Raw genomic sequence first — 12545 nt, forward strand, 5'->3', positions numbered from 1 at the left:
GGACCATCGTTCTGAAAGAATGGAGAAAAATCTAACATGTTATACTGATGTTATATTTTTCATAGAAAACAAGCTGGTGTACCCGTCCTTTGTCCGGGTAATGAACTTATAAAGTGCGGATGTGGATGCTATGATAGAAAATGCAAAAATTCTAACTTTCACACAATTTATTTATATAATAACTGATTATTACAACATTCATTACTACTTCACCAAATGTTTTGTATAAGCTTTTAGAAGTTACCATGAAGGTACGTAAAGCATGGTATACATTGTGTGATGGCGAGAGTGACTTTTGTACAAAGAGGGAACGGTCAAAGTACTGGCAGTAGGAGCGTTTTCTGTTACCCACTTTGAACACACGCACACTTCTTACTTTCCTTTCACACCACTTTACGTTGTTAATTAACTGGTGATAACTGGCCGCAGAACATTATGGGAAAAGGTTATAAAGCCAAGGGTCATAGTAAGAGGTGGGTATAACAAAAACAGCTCTTCATATCAGCGTCATGATATCAACTTCATCTGAGTGTATGCGTTATTGTAATAGTTATGACCATTTTTTCATTGCAATCCTCCATAGACAGTACTAACATACTCTTTGAGACACATAAGACTCTAGTATGCTCTCCTCTCATAGTGTGTTTATGTTAATAGCACATTTAATGTGTGTGTGTGTGTGTATTTTCTTATAGTAAATCTACATCCAGCTATCTGATGTGTCCACAGAAGGGATACGAACCCCTGATTTTAGCGTTGTAAATCTAAATATTTACCACCCTTCCACCGGATGACGGAAATTTTAACAAAGGCTGTTGCTGTTTTAATGTAAAAATACGGCGCTATATACAAATGTGTTTAACGTTGACTTACGTCACAGATAATAAATTCTCAATAATATCACTGACGGAGTGGCGAGGTTTCGAACTCCCCTTTTCATTAACATGCCCTTATTGAGGTAAAAGCAATATAGGCTTAGTTTAAAATACCTTAAAATAATTCAATATTATCAAATATTTGAAATATAGAAATAATTCAAGCAACGCAACAAAAAAGACACTACTATTACGTAATAATAGCTTTTGTAATATCATCTGGAAACACTCGGTAAATATGATGTATTTATTATACTAAGTAAGAAAATTAATCAACAAACATGTAATTTATTCTTCGATTTTCTGTTAAATTAAATACTATATAGTTTCAGAAGAGAATTATGGATAACATTTTTCAGAGTTGTTTAACTGTCTTTATGTAACTCCTTCTATATATTTCAATCCCAAGTGTTTGTGTTTTCTATTATTTCCCAAAACAGTCATCAAAAACAAAACTTATACGTATTAAATTCTAATCGTCGTTCTTTAGTATAAAGAAACTCGGAGGTGCTGATCAGTTTTAATGTCTTCCTGAATATGATAGTATTGTTGTTACTGGCTACAGACAAGTTATCGTTCCATAAACACGCCCTTCTCTACGGAATTGTCCATTGTGGCATCATAACACCTGATGGAGAGTTTTCAGATACTTATCTTTTTTGAATGTTTATTTAGTTGTTTTGAATTTCGCGCAAAGCTACTCGAGGGCTATCTGCGCTAGCCGTCCCGAATTCAGCAGTGTAAGACTAGAGGGAAGGCAGCTAGTCATCACCACCCACCGCCAACTCCTGGACTACTCTTTTACCAACGAATAGTGGGATTGACCGTCACATTATAACGCCCCCACGGCTGAATGTGCGAGCACGTTTGGTGTAACAGGAATTCAAACCCGTGACCCTCGGATTACGAGTCGAGTGCCTTAACTTTTCCTGAAAACAACTAAAGCACGTACGTTTGTTGTACTTTATAAAGTAAGTGTATGCCTTCTGCAAGTTTATCACTATTGGCTAGCTGATAATAAGGTTCTTTGTCTGCCAACAACTTTGGGACACAAGGTATCGCAAAACAAGTGATACTGTGCAAGTAATTGTTCAATAAGTTTTTATCAATTTAAAATAAACTTGTTGAAATAATGCAAAACACGTTTTACTGAACAATTAATTGAACGTGTGAATTCGTTGTGATAACACGACAATCATTTTGTAATAAGCGTAAAATTTCTCTCTCTCTCTCTCTCTCTCTCTAATTTTCACTTACAAACAGGAAATCATAAATCTTTCTTTTCTGCCTGAAGTCATTTTTCATGTAGATCTTCTCGTAGAAATGCTCAATGTTCAAATATAATTAGCAGCTTGTCCTACAATTTGTTTTCACTTTAAATCACACAGTACAGTCTTAATCCAAGCTTCCACTTTAAAATAAGAAGCAAGGAGAACCTCTACATGAAACTTTCTTGTTTATGCTTTTCCAAAACATAATAATAGCATGCGTTCTCATCTAAAAGTGGTAATTAATTAATTAATTTGCAGTCCATTACCGACATTAACTTTGTATGATTTGGTGTAGCATCGACTAATTTATCATAAATATTTCTTATATAACGTTTTGAAATATCTCCACGAATGGAAAATCAAAACCCCAAGTTAGAGAAATAAAAGAAAGCTATAAATAGCTTAACATCAGTCTTTCTTCGATGCAATATCACAACTGCTAGCAATTAAGGGATTATATTTCAACAGCTTAGGCAATATATGCCAAAAAGGTTGAAATCCAAGCCTTTAAAACTGTTAAGTGTGTACTGGATTTCAAGAGACTGGAAGGTGACATAATTTGATTTGATTTTTGTTTGTTTGTTGCTAAGCATGAAGCTATAAAATGGGCAAACCAGCTCTACCCACAGCGGGTGTGAATTGTTTGTGTTTAAATATCGTGATCTCTCGAACTTATTGCTAAGTCACCAGGAGAAAATGATTTTTATCGAGAGATAGATTATGTGTGCCCCCAAGTGGCTCAGATGTATGTCTGCGGACTTACAACGCTAAAAACCGGGTTTCGATACCCGTGGTGAGCAGAGCACAGATAGTCCATTGAGTAGCTTTGCGCTTGATTCAAAATCAACAACAACAACAGAATATGTGTAATTTATACAGGCTATATATACATATATATATATATATACAGAAAGATAATACGAATATTTTCTAAAAGAACATAATCAATTTCTTCTAGCTATTTCTGTGCATGACAGTGATAAATAGTGAGTGGAGAACAGAAAAATAACGTTTATTTCTAATACTTGTCAGAATAATGCTGAGTATATGGTGTATGGTTTGAGAAGAAAGCACTTCCTTAATTAATTATTCATTACTATATACAAGTAAATATATATATGCCCATTTTTAACATAGTCCAGATCGCGGGATTCTCTTTGGTTAGCTTACTTGAGATGTTTAAGCATATTTATATTAATTTGGTTTTTCCATAGATTTAAATACAGTATGACGTTCATAATCTCATCCTCCAGGAATAATCACATTTGTTAATTTTTATAAGTAATAATAGTATGTTGTAGTATTTCGTTTTTCTCCTTTTTTTTAACACATCACTGCATTTTCCTTATACTAATCCGATACGTAGGACAATACCTATCTGAGAAAATATCTAACCTAAACACATGTGTGCAATATTTTCTAAATTGCTACGTTAACAAAGACTACCCTCAGTAAATCCTTTCAGCGGAACAAATTAATATAAATCATTTCAGGAGGCGTGGGTTGGGTTATATGGCTTGAGAAGAAAAACACAGCACTAGAGAGTGTAATTTGTTACTGTTGATTTTTTTTGAGAGAGAGAGAGAACCTACTATGCATGAAGTAGTGATTCTTTTTACGAAAATGGAAAATTATCTTCATATGCAACTACCGTAACAAAATAAGCAGAAGTTATTCCCGTGAGGAATATTACATTCACTCACCAAACAAACACAACCGACCCGACAAAAACAGGTGCTTATGGGGGTTGCGGGTATGAATCCCCGTCACAAAAACACTCTTATTTCAGCCGTGAGGGTGTTAGAATGTGACGGTCAATCCCAGTATTCGTTGGTAAAACACTATCCCAAGAGTTGGCGGTGGGTACAAGCTGCCTTTCTTCTATTATTAGACTTTTAAATTAGGGATGATTAGCGCAGACAGCTCACGTGTAGCTTTGCACGAAATTCGAAACAAACGAAAAAATCGAACATCATTGTCAGCTGTTGGTTACTTTAATATACTCTCATCCCTAACGTAAAAACCGATGCTAAATCTAAAATTATTTATTAGATAACGTGACTTTCAGGTGTTTTTGCCAAAATTGTACTTAACATCAATCGTATTGATCCTTATAAACTTATCAAAATGATTACAGCAAACTTGGTAAGTGTCAGATTGAATCTAATACTAATTAGTAAGGTCGTGATGTCAATGAAGCATTTAGACAGATATAAACGCAAATCAAATATTTGATCTTTATCAAAGAAACGGATATATATTCTAATAATGATGATACCTGAATAGTTGTAACCCAGGTTTTAAGCGCAATGTTTTTTGATAAAAGTTAAAATTAACATAAGAAAAGTTTGCTTCAATTCTAGAAAGATTGGGATCCAATTTCACTAGGCGTTAAGATGTAAAATGAATGTGACTCTGATATACCCTAAAGGTTGAAATCCAACATCACCAGACGATGTGATGTTGAGGCGTAAAATAAATTATTTCGAATACCCTAAAATCCAATGTCTCCAGTCAATGTCAAGATGTAAAGCTTATGTGACTCCAAGATACTTAAATATTGAATCTAATGCCACAAGAGAATGTCTAAACGTGAAGTAGGAGCGCCTCCAGCAACGACGAGGTTTTAAATTCAGCTTCATGTCTGTTTAGATTTAATGGTTTTTATTATCTTGAATGCTTAAAATTATTTTAGTTTGAAGAAAATAAAAACTTAATGTTTTTTAAAGTGCTTTATGTCATATAAGGCAACACTACATTAGAAATTAAATAGATCTATTCCCAAAGATCGACAAGGCGTAAGAACCTTAAATAATCCATTTTGGAAAACGATTTTCGACTAAAATTCAAATAGCCGCATAAATTTAGATATCTGCTTCTACCAATGTGACTTGAATGATAAAGTCCGTGAAAATATTGGCATGTTGTCTTTAGTCACTGGGCAACTGCCGCTTTATTTTACAGAATTTATTGTCTTAAGTAATTCTGAAATCCTTGAAGCGACATAAAGTATTGGATCTACGTGAAGTCAGGTTATAACGATTACAAGATATAGATTCTACTTTCACTGATGATTTAGATGATTCAATGGATAAGTGGAATGAAAAATACGATAAAACTTGACTACATACCAACTAAAAGCCTATATGTTAGACATTACATTTTCCTAGACTTCGAATATTTTTTTTACTTCCGGGGTTTTAATCTAATCTCGTATCCTCCTTCCTAATTCCATTATGTAAATGAAGTTCCTTTAGTTAAAGAGATCGAGCTTTGAATACCAACTTTAAGTGGTTAAGGTTAATGCTATTCCAAATTTGTCTTGCTTATTGCAGAGCGATAAAACACAGTCGATTAAAATAAAAAAAAAGCCTAAACCTAATTAATCAGTAACCATTTAGTTAAGCTTTCATCTCGGATTACGAGATTCAGATTACGAGTCGCACGCCTAAACACGCTTGGCCAGCCGGGTCAAATAACTTATTACTCTTATGGATAAATAAATATGACACCACCAAACACGACAAATAAATAAGAATATTGTTGTTTAAAACACGATGATAAAACACAATCCATATATGGATAGCATTATTTCTATAAATACTTCTATATTAACGTAATTTTAAGACGTATATCAGCTGTTCATCTCGAATAATAATAAATAAGATACCCAATTAGAACTGCTGAAAAGTGTATGTAGGTTTGATTAAATGTTCTTACATTGACAAAAACACCTACACTATATCAAAGAATAATCACCTTACATTTACGTAGAAATATATATCCAAACATATGCAGAAAGAATTAATAAACATAAACGTAAAACTGTACTTTCAATCACCTGCCAAGCAACACATTTGTCTCTCTCCTGAAATGAACGTTTAATAATTTACTGTACGTAAATGGTATAACTATTTTTGAAAATAAATTTCATACATAAAATCTTTGATAAATATCTACTCGCCTACTTTGATTCTCATGCTCAAAATTCAGTCCACGATTTTCAAATGCTCAGTATCAAATGTTTATTTTAAAAAAATCATTATAATTATTATCCTCACAACAGTAAAGTCTTAGAAAAACCAAAGTTCTATATTCCTCTGAAACGGGAAATCACTGAGGATTAGATATACCTGTGTGTATGTGCCTTCTTGTAGCAAAGCCACATCGGGCTATCTGCTGAGCCCACCGAGGAGAATCGAACCTCTGATTTTAACGTTGTAAATCCGTAGACTTAGCGCTGTACTAGTGGGGGGCTAGATATACCTGCATGAGTTTTTACGTAACCGCGAAAACTAATCTACATAACAATGGTTATGATCAAACTCAATGGACGGCAAAAAAAGGACGATAAATTATTTGGAATATACCTTACTTTGAAATCACAGATATTAACATTCTTGTTTACTCAAGCCTCTGAACTTGATTTTTAGAATTACTTTGTGCGTGTATTATATTTGTGAGTTTTCTATGTATGCATGGGTATTCATATCAGACACACAAATACACGATTTGAATATATAAAATATATTTAATTCATAGACAAACGTACCCTTAATTAGCTAGTTGAATAAATTCCATAAAGCTAAGTTAAAGCAAAAAAAAACATTCCATATGATAAACATAAAAATAAAAGTATAGGTGAGTGTGTGTTTTCTTATAGCAAAGCCACATCGGACTATCTGCTGTGTCCACCGAAAGGAATCGAACCTCAAAAGTAATGGATAAACTATACATGCAAATGGTAAAATGTAATATAGTTAGAGGTACCTGCAGAAATAGGGTATGGAAAAGGGTACGGATAGAGTGTTTATTCGATTTAACCACTATCTGCTCATTTGTGAAATGAAACTAAAACCAAGAAATATATTTATATATACAACTTAAAATTTAACAACAGACATGGTCACTCCTGTCATTTATTTATTTATTTCACTATCGACGTTCGGTTCAGTTAAATATATATTTAGGAATGAGTGTGACTTATACTGTTAAATGTGTATTTTAAAATTCCCACCTATTTCCTAAATGTGTAGAAGATTCCCAAAGAATCGAGAATATATGTTTTAAGAAAGTGTTAACGTATTGATGGGCCAGCTAAAATTTCTGAAACTTCGTCTTAATGTTTATAAACTATTACGTGGATAGACAGTTTTATATTGTTAGTTCGCTACAGTTAGTGTACTATGAAGCTCGGAAGCTATAACTGTGATTAACGCTTATTAATTGGGAAACTACAGATACTTGACCATGAACGATTATTGATTTCGAACATTATAAATCGTTTACCCTCAGTGGATTACCATCGAACGTTAGCATTTCTACGAAAACATTAGATAACTTCAACGGTGAAAACTCACGTGCGATCAGCTAAAGCTAGCTAGCTACCTGTTATGTGAATTGTTATCTACGTTAACCCAGAATTAATTCGCTCGTCGTGGATCTGGACTGTCGATAAAATATTCAGTTCTAAACCACATAGAAGACTCAGTGTATTTATAATGTTGTAAAATTCTTGTGTATAAATCAATATTTGTAATAACTGTTATTATAAATTCTGTTCTTTGCTTGTATATTAAAATACATTTGTACTGAGAAAGAAAATTGTGTATATCAATCCTGTTGGCAAATGTCATATTTTTGATACATCTCAACATATAATTAACTTCGAAATCAAAATTGCAATGTAACTCAGTTTCAGTCTATTTGAAATCGTAATACGTAACATAATGAATTAGAACCTCGTCCAAGATAAATTATAATACCTAACAAAATAAACTGGAGGGTCGTCCGAGATAAGCCATAATACGTAATATCTTTGAGTCCACCATTTTATCCTGTGTAATCAATTGTGAGTAGATAGTCGCTTCTAAAAAAATAGAAAAAAAATAAAGAAAAGAAAACTATAATAACTAAAGTGTTTACAATCTGGGGTCATAAATAAACACTTATTCAGCTATCAAAATACTTAAATACCTAAATGAACAGCATGACGAAGCCAGATATGCTTAGTTCAATCAAGACTATTATTATTACTAAAATAATGAATTTCATGTCGAAATAAATGTCTATAAACGTAATTTTTCAAAGCGAAAGCGTAATAAATTATGTTATTTACATCAAAACCAATAAGTAGGACATTTTCTGTTATTCAGAAACTTCTAAAGTATCTTTAATGGTAGCATAAAATGTTATTTTATGACCATTTTCCAACTTTTAGCCGAAACGTTCGGTTCGGTGTTTGAAAAGAGGGAATTCTATTCAGTCCACATGTATATACATACTATTCATAGCAAAATAAAAAATAACAGAAGTCAGATCATTCTTGGCTTTGAAATAAAAGTAAAGCAAGAAAACAACACTTTTCTTGCTCGATGCAACTTAAACCATTATTTACACATGTAAATTACCATGATTTATTTCTTTACATTTCGGAATCGGGCTTTCTTCTAAGCTATGCAATAAAAGGCGTGTGAGAATATATTTCGGTTCCTAAACGTGCGCCATGGAAAGATGTATAGATCCGCCAGTCCTGTCGATGGGCTTGATATTCTTATTAAAATGGTCAAGCGACGATGTAAATTCATCATTTCCTGGAAAAGCCAGTTTTTGTCATTCAAATTCTTTATTCACCGAACTTTCTTTAAATCATCCGGATGGCACTGAGATAATGGATTGCTTCGTGCATATTTTAGCTGTAGAAAGGGAAGCATTAAGCCTATGTGAAGTTTGCTTATGAGTACTTTAATAGAAATAATTTTAAGATACTTTAGAAATAGCTCTACTTTTTCTGTGTATGATGTTATGACGATCATCTCAACTGCCCTTAATGACACAAAATTATAATTAGATTTTTTTGTTTATGGATTGTCTATAGAATATCAAATTTACGCAGTGACATGTAAGCTATGCATCGATTTATATGACCTCTGAGACACAATAGTCGGTCAATACTGCAAACTTTTAGTTTTTGATTTATTTAAATGGTTTATTTTGAATAAATAATACATTTTCTGTGTAAAGGATGTAAAGCAGTGCTTATATGTTAGTTGTAAACTTACTGCTGACCCACTGTAAGACATAACAGTGTTACTTCTAATGTTTGAATTAATGACCGTTTCACTAAAATTAAAAAGTGAATCTCATGATGCTATCACAGGCAATCAGTTGGTTTGCGTGAACCGAAACCTATGATTGGCTGTTGAATAACAAACTCACTATATAATCATGCACTATAGCTAATGTATTCAAGAAATATAAAACCACTGACCAAAGCGAGATATCAGCTTGAACATTCAACATTAATAAATCATTGTTTCACATGAATATTGAAACAAGTTGTGAAATGAGGAACTCTGCGCATCTAACACTAAATAATCCACCAGAACATCCGCTGTGTGCACTGAGTTCTATACTGCAGCCCATAATCCTTTCAATTCTGTCATAATTGCAAGACATCGGATCTCATAATATCACGAGTGTTGAAACCAATCTCCTTATGGAACGGTAAGTCTTGCTTACTCATCGTTTACTTTGGATACGAGTTTGAGTTTGACCGCGATTTGGAGAACAAATATTATAAATATGTCGTACAGATTATAGCGAAAGATAAAAGTGTGTGTATTTATCTTAGTTCATTTTAATATGATTTACGAGTAATAGTTACGAGATCCATAAATTATTTATTGTTACAAGACATTTTTGGGTCTCGTTTACCTAACTACCTTTACGAAATTCTATGAGGAATGATCATATAATATTTTCAATTTATATTTTATTTGCAACATAGCATTTTTGCCACCAAATTCTTGTTTCTCTTGTTTACTAGATAATAACTGGAAATTTTTATTCACTGGAGATAAAGTTTAAAAAACTAAAAGCATTTTAAATGTTAGAGGAAATGTTTGGTTTTATATGTATATAAATGAAATTGTTACACTTTAGTAATTATTTTTTATTATTGGTGAGCATTGTTTGCGTTTTTTTATTACTGGAAATAATGTTTTATGCATCATTACTAATGAAACATAAGTCCACAATCAACCTATTTTATATTCCAGTAATGAAGATAATACTTCAGTAATTTAACATGTTTTACAATGACGTGTGGACTTACTATAAAAAAAAACGATCTGTTATTAACATGAGATAACAAAAATGCAAGTTACAAAAACGGAGTCCTCATACATGCTAGTATATTTCCTATTTTGGATGCTTTTATGCCATGCAACTTGTACACTTTGCTATCCAAACGGTTAACACTCCTAACAACCTGAATAGAAAGTAATTGCAAATAACCTTCTTAAACATCTATATTTAATACAAAAACTCATTGTTTTTATTTCACGTTGTATAAGGCAGTAAAGTATAATATAAAGATAGAACGTAATACTAGATGTAAACATATAGATTTTTAGAAAAAATATTTTTGGTTTATTTGTTGTTATTTTTTTCTAAAAACATTTCTTTTGTTACTCCTGGAGACAAATTACTGAAACATGGAAGCAAGATAATTATATTAGTTTATAAATTATTTATTCAATCAGTAAGAATTTTATCAACTATACAGATTTAAGGAGCTCAACTAACTATTGTTACTTGACGCCTGTTCCAGTGGCTCAGCAGTAAGTCTGAGGTCTTATAAGACTAAAAAAGCATGAATCATCCATTGTGTAGCTTGTGCTCATTAATAATCAATTATTCAATCATTATTATTTTTAGAATTTACAACACGGACTATACTGATAATATTGAATGATACGGTGAAGCTCCAGAGTAACTTGAAATTTCTTAATAATTTAGTTTGAATGCTTGTTTGTTTGTTTTTAATTTCGCATAAAGCTACACAAGGACTTTCTGCGCTAGCCGTCCCTAACTTAGCAGTTTAAGACTAGAGGGAAGGCAGTTAGTCATCACCACCCACCGCCAACTCTTGGGCTACTCTTTTACCAAAGAATAGTGGGATTGACTGTCACTATATAACGTCCCCACGGCTGAAAGGGATGAGCATGTTTGGTGTGACGGAGATTCAGTTTCAATGCATCAAACAATTTAGCCATGTTAACGTCGTCTTACAACATCCCTAACCTGCTGTACGTTTCTTGAAAACATTAGCTATCACTGCTCTACTTTTGTTTGTTTGTAGTTAAACACAAAGCTACATAATAAGCTATCTGTACCCACCACGAGCATCAAAACCCGGTTTCAAGAGTTTTCATTCCACAGAGTTACCGCTGCACCAATGTGGAGGGAGATGTACGTAAAATGTCTATATATCTAAATCTATGGGGTTATCTGCTGTGTCCACCTAATGGAATTGTGTCCCTGATTTTAGCATTGTAAATCGTAGATGTACCACTGTCCCACCCTGTGACACATAAAAATGAAAATAATGTTTCTTTGTAAATTTTGTTTCATAGGTTTGAATAATTATAAATTCATTAAAAAATAAGTCTTTTCGTCTAAACAATTCACTTTATATATACAATGAGAAATGTATTTCCTTTCTTCTAGAATTCGTATTCAAGCTATAAATATGTATTGTTTTTACTTGAAACACGGGAACTCCTTTTTTCATGTTACTTTTGTAAGACTTTTCAAACATTTTAACTTTTTTTTCACTAAATCTCTAACCTTTAGCTTTTGTTAACGTAGTTCTTTTCAGATAAAATGCATCAAGGTTAACTATGTTGAAGACATTAAAAATTAATGAATAAAAATATTTTCTTTAAAAAGTCCTCTCATACATTTTTTGAACGTGCCACATTTATACGAAACATGATTTATTTACTTAACATAAATAAAGCGTGTACCCTACAAAACCGAGATAAGCATTTCAAGTCAGTTGTTCGTCCCTACTTGAAATGATACGGTCTGGTATGGCCAAGCGTGTTAAGGCGTGCGACTCGTATTCTGAGGGTCGCGGGTTCGCATCCCCGTCGCGCCAAACATGCTCGCCCTTTCAGCCGTGGGGGCGTTATAATGTGACGGTCAATCCCACTGTTCGTTGGTAAAAGAGTAGTCCAATAGTTGGCGGTGGGTGGTGATGACTAGCTGCCTTCCCTCTAGTCTTACACTGCTAAATTAGGGACGACTAGCACAGATAGCCCTCGAGTAGTTTTGTGCGAAATTCAAAATAAACAAACAAAAACCAAAAACTTGAAATGGTATACAGATAAAATGCACTAAAATATAACTTGAAACCCTAAACGTTCGATTGTTTCTAGCTGCATACACACACTACCTTTGAAAACTGTTTCACGCATAGGAATTTCTTCCATAGAAAACTAGTCGAAACTTGTTCTTTCAATGTTAAGTCTGTACAACTTGCTTTCATTCAGGTACATCCTGTTTCCAGCACACAATATAAACTTTTTTATTGATCTGCCTGCATGGATTA

Source organism: Tachypleus tridentatus, chromosome 13 (genome assembly GCF_004210375.1).
Source record: "Tachypleus tridentatus isolate NWPU-2018 chromosome 13, ASM421037v1, whole genome shotgun sequence".
NCBI lineage: Eukaryota > Metazoa > Arthropoda > Merostomata > Xiphosura > Limulidae > Tachypleus > Tachypleus tridentatus.